The sequence below is a fragment of the Pezoporus occidentalis genome, unplaced genomic scaffold (assembly GCF_034315485.1).
Source record: "Pezoporus occidentalis ecotype Australia unplaced genomic scaffold, CSIRO_AGI_Poc_V1 ctg65, whole genome shotgun sequence".
In the NCBI taxonomy this organism is placed as follows: domain Eukaryota; kingdom Metazoa; phylum Chordata; class Aves; order Psittaciformes; family Psittacidae; genus Pezoporus; species Pezoporus occidentalis.
The window spans coordinates 1,395,063-1,401,062 of record NW_026915998.1 but is presented as its reverse complement, the minus strand read 5'-3'; positions in this window follow the sequence as shown (position 1 = coordinate 1,401,062).

Sequence of the window (6,000 nt, the reverse complement as noted above, 5' to 3'; positions counted from 1 at the left end):
GAATATAATCTCTTAAAGTGTGTATCATGTTCTTCTTCAAACACAAAAGGCATTTTATATGTTTTGCATATACAGATGAATCTTAAAGACATTGAAAGACAATTAGCATGTATCAGTATTCCCTTGCAAGTTTTAAATTATGGGGGTTTGATCTAAGTTTCTTTTGTTGCAGATGAATTCTGTAGCAGGGTAACTTGGAGCTGAGTTTGCTGCTGGTTTGATGCATCCGTTGAATCTACCAGCAGCTGCAAAATTCCACGAGCCTGGCCTTTTCATGATTCAGTGACCATGTAATTGGCCATGGGATTTATTCAGCTTTTTCATTCTGTGACCCTTCCCTACAACATCCTCCCAAAACACCCCAGTTAAATTCTGTGGCTTTATGTTGTGCATTCTGAAACAACAGTTCACAATTTAGAATCCATTTTCCTTGCATATACAACCAGATAAAATATCATAGTAATTAATGGCTGCCTGTTTGTTTGCAACATCGTTAAAGCTCGAAGTATACAGCCGGACTTTAAAACATAGTGAACTGGGCCTTTGTGAGCAAAAGGCATTGGGTTTGTTCTCTGTGTCTGCTTTGGGTACTGTCTGGAGTCAACTGACATCAGGTATTTCTGCAAACCTAAATGGACCGTTAGGAATGAACACAAGCACATGCAGAGGGATAAACAGTCAAGCACATAGGTCCCCCCTCCCCATCCTAAAATAGTCTTAAAATACTGTTACTTAACCATTTAGCAACATTATTTGAGCAGTTTCAAACATAACTACTCTTGGGAGCCAGCTCCCTTGTCTTTATCCACCCTCTGGCTGGGAGCTTTGGGTGTGGGAGGAATGCAGGATTGGGTGCTTATCTCTTCATCTTGTCTCTGCTGTGTTTTGAGTTGCTAACTTGAGCGGTGATGTGCCTGGAAAAGATTGTCTGGGGGAGGTCAGCTACGGCACTGATAGGCATTGGTGGGAATGGAGGTGGAAAATACACGGGGAATATAGTTTTTGTATTGTGGTCCAGGATCTTTAGTTGAAAAACATGTAGTATAACTGAAATTACATAGTTTCATGTGCATGATGTGTGTCTTTAGTATGACAGCTTTATGTAAGCAATGGGTCACAACTAGGAATCTACTCAGAGGTTATCATCTGTGTGAGAGTTGTTGCTTCTGTCTCTAATGGTCAAGATATCCATCTCTGTTATATGCTTTAGTGTGGAATAACTAGTTTTACAAAGGTGTGGTTGAAATCAAAATTTACTGTAGGTTTCACTTCCAGGGCCTATACTACGACAGCATTTCACTGCAATATCCAGGAGAAATCTGCAAAACCACCAAAGGTGCCTTTCACATGTGAGAATTAAAGTTGTTGTCGGTTCTTTCAGGGAAGAAGGGGGAAAAGAGTGCCTTTTGCTGCTGTTATTAAGAAATATAAGTAGAAAGAAGTCATATCAAATTGAGGTCTCCTTTCTTAAACTGAGTCTGATTTTTTTTTCTAGAGCAGTAAAGCTCATCCTATACCAGTTGTTGCTGACTTAATTCAGAGGAGTTGATAAATGATTATGCCAGTTACTCAACTAAAGAAGTGTTATCAGTGTCTTGGTGAGCAATGATGGCTGCATGGTATGTGACTGGAGAACGGTGAGGAAGAGCTTTGCTCAGGTTTCTAGTACAAGGAGAGTTGAACAGAACTGTAGAGTACTCTGGCAGCCAACAGGACTGTCAAAGAAAGCACTGTGGTGGCATTTGCCACACGTTACTCCTTTGAGTTTATCCTATTTGCAACCAGTGTTAGTAAATCCAAAAACTTTCTTGAAAAGAGCACATTTAACTCTTCAAGATCAACCTGAAACCTCCATGAACTAACTGCTTGGAAGGTCTGCTTCTTGCGTGCTTTCCTCCTCTCTTAGTGTGAGACAGCTATCCATCCGCCATGTGATGGTGAGCACTTCAGGCGTGCTAGGTCACTTGAGAAAACTAAAATATTGCAAAGAGTGCCACATAGGAAGGCTCATTTGAGTTGAAGGCTTCCTGAGTGCTGCTACACAGCACTACGCCACCTTCCTTGTTTTCTGATCCCATGGGCTAGGTGAAGGTCAGTGATCCATCTACCAAATGGAAAGCTGGAAAAAACCTACAAATGCGAGATGGTTAGCTGCAGCTGTAGGGGAAAAAAGAATAGTTCAGGGCTACCAGTGCTGCAGAAATCTGGAGTTAAAGGGGACTCTGAGCACCTTGCTGTTAAGTGACTCTTTTCTAGCAGTTCTTCAACTCTGTAATATTTGGTTAACTAACTATTCTAATAGTTAGAATACTGTTGGTTCACAGTATGGCATTGAGAAGCACAGCTGCAGTATGAAGTAGGCTCCTAAGAGAATGCATGAATTTGCTGCTGTTCACCCTTAGATGAATTTTCAACATTTCTGCGTTAAAATGGCAGCTCACACAAGGTGACAGCATGCACAATGCCTTAGTTATCACTTGGTCAACCTCAGGGATGCCAGAGTGCCCCATCAGTCACAGTAAATGAGTGAGCCATCGAAGGGACTGGAAGTTGTTGGATGGCATCCTGCATCTGCATTCATATCTTAAACAGGCTTTGGTTTCCCACATCACATTCCACTGAGGAATGGCCTCAAATCACTGTGCAGATTTCAGTGAGATCAGGCATAAGTATCTGCACTCCCTGATGCCCAGGATCTTAGCAGTCTTACAACATCCCTGGATAATGATAAGAAATCCCTAGAAATTAGAAATATGCACCTTTAGCATAGGCTTACAGGTGACAAAGCAAAAAATGTTTGAATGCATAAAGAGAGGGTGTGCATGCACAGAAGATAATTCAATTTAAGATTATGCCTTTACCTGAAGTGGTACATCTTTTGATAGACTGTATTTTATTAATCCTCTATAATAGATTAGAAAATTTGTGAGGGTTTTTTCTACCAAAGACAGTCACTTAACTTTTTCTCTCTTTCTACACGTGTTATGTATCTTTTTTTCACCCGTGGGAGCTGGGCAACTGCTTGAGGCATAGTGAACTGGTTTATGTGATTTAAAAATTCATCTTCAAAAATCTTCACCTTGAACTGCAGGGCTGACTTAGAAAAGTTATTTATTAGCTTCAGACTCAGCGTCCAGAACGTCTTTTCTCTTTATTTCCAAGCTGAGTATTTTTATTCTCTAGTTTTCTGGGTATCTGGTGAACGCCAAACATTTTCACAACAATCTTCTGTTATCTTGCCCAAAAGAGAAATCCCATGTTCTATTAAGCTCTAAACCTTCTCTGGTAAATTCCTTTCTTCCTTCTGAGAAAAAGAGGCTTGCTTTCCAAGCCCACCATAGCAAGTGTGAGTAATGAAATTAAAATTCTATGAGGTTTTTTGACATATCAGAAAAGACACAATTGCAAGAATGGGACCTACATTTATGTTGGAGAATACAACTGGTGGCTAATTCATTGATGCTAACCATCGGCATAGATTATAGTCTTAGGCATTAGAGAAGATGTTAGAAAGGATGCTGTATAATAGATAAGCCCCATTTGGTTTCAAAAAAAGTATTAAAGCCAGGGTTTTATTTTTCTTCTTTACATCCCCTGAACAATGTCACTTCTGCAGAAAGTGCATTTTAAGTAATGCAATGAAAACCACGAAGGCATTGTTATGCTATGACAATTTAAGTGGTTCATGGTTGCAATCAATTTAACAAATATTTGCTACGTGGTGACTCTGCAATGCCAAGCAATAGATCAAACTTACAACCTTCACTGGTACCTAACAAACTCAGCCTCGGTGCAGTTAGAGGCATACATGCATTGGGAACAGCCTCTTCAGCAGCTTGGCGACATGCTGAACAATTCAGCTGCTTTTCCTGCTCCTCTGTCTGCGGTTACCTGTTGCTTAAAGCCGAACTGCAGCAGGGATGTGCTCCTCAACTGCGGCAATTCACAGGTTGTTTCATCAGCATAAACCACTGTTAGTCCTGGTTTATTGTTCACAGCCCAGAGTATTTACACTGCATTTGAAGGGAGCATCTCTGTAGCTTCCACTGCTGAACCCAATGTGCATCGTTGTGCATCAGATCCCTCAGGGATTTACAGCACCTTTTCCAGCCCCTAAATAAACAGCACAGAATGTAACTTCTTAGTGCTCACAGTAGCACAGAGAATGTGAATATTAGTGCCTTGTACTGAAAGTTTAGAAGAGCTGTGTGCAGATCTGCTTTATTCAGTACCTGACTTAGCTGTCATTTTATGTGCCGCTGGACACAGCCTTGGTACTGTTAAACTCTAGCGCTTGTACAGTGCTTTTCAAGGAATACAGTGAAGGCAGTTTTGTAATTCCAGCTTTCAGGGCTAGGAAACTTGGGCTTCTGGAAATTCTTGAAGACAGTGAAGACCAGCAGGATTGGTGCCATGTCCGTCCCCCTCCATCCAGGTCATCAGTGCAACCCCCCCTGGGCAGTCATAGCAGAGAGCTTTTCTGACTTGTGGCTTCTGCGTTTGGTGCACTACTGAGGACCATGGAGGAAGGTGCTAAAGTCTCACCCTTCTATGTAGAAGTGCAAATCAGGCTTAGTCACGACCTGGACATAAATGTTCTAGCTCAGAATGATTTACAGGCAGGATCCGAATGAATGGAAGCAAGCCCCTTGTTGATGGCCGTTTAAGTGAATGGGCTGACAAGGGGATCCATACCTGCAGGCAGGGGACCAGCCTAACACTCCCTGCTGTCCACCCCACCCATATTGCCGACTCATGAATAGGCTGCTGAGCTGCTGTACTCGGTAGAGTGGCATCTCAGAGGGAAACGGACTGATTTTAGCCTGCCTTAGAATGTGCGATGTCTGAGCTCAGCAGCTGCCTTCTCGTGGCTGTGCCGTCTGTGCCGGGGTCTGCTGGTGTAGCCTTGGCTGCCCCACACTGTGCCATCCCTATGTGTCAGCCAGTGCCATAAGCACAGCAAGTTGTACGCTAGCTAACAGGCAGTGCTGGTCTAGGGACCACTAATAAGCAAGCAGATAATGCTGTTCTAGCAATGTTGCCTGCCAGAAATGTCTTTTGGAAAACTTGGAGATATTGAGAATGATTTCATGTGAATTTCACATTCATAAGCAACCCTGGTTGAGCAATTCCAGCAGGAGTCAAGGTTTCCCCCAAGCTCACAGTCTGAAGACCAAACCATCCACTGTTCTCCCAGCTAACTAGGCATATGGACACTGCCAGCCAGGCAAAGTGTTAAACCTGTGACTTCTAAGGGTGACAAACCCATTATTGAGCCCTAAAGTAATCTTCCTATGTACTTGGCATTATTGTTATCTACGATGATCAGATGGGGGAAGGAGGCTACGCTGATTTGTGAAGTCCCCATGAAAAGTGCTGGCCAGGAAGGAGGTGGAGGCCTATCCGGGTCTGACTGCTGGGAGGGGACTGCATTCCTTTGCTTCCTTCCACCCAGGGGTGGAGCACAGTCTGAATGAAGCAGTCAGTTTGCTTTTATCTGTCCTGATGATAAGCAGACAAAATCCAGGTAACCCGGAAACATCCTTCCTCTGGCTCTTCTGCTTTGGAAAAGAGACATTCATATTAATCTCCTACATGGGATTAATAAAGATATGACTGAGTGTACAAAGAAAAAAGATGCTGAGGGTTGGGTTAAGGCCGATCAGGATGATTAATTTTGCCCTAAGCTACATCAGAAGAGACCCCTTATGATAGCCTAGACTTGTGCAAAGTGCTGCTCAGCAATGGCCCTCCACACTGGCTGCGCCTGCACTTCCTTGCAGAGGGGACAGTGTCTTAACATAGTGATGCCTTCAGCTGCACTGTAATTAATAAAAGAAACTTCACAGGGGTGCAAGAAAAACACGACCAAACCTCTCAAAAATGATGCGATTGCTAAAATTGGCCAACGCATGAGACTGATACAAACAATAAAAGAATATGAAGGAGGCAGATTTCTAAAAGTGAGGGATTACAGGATTATCCAAAAGCAAAGGCCTG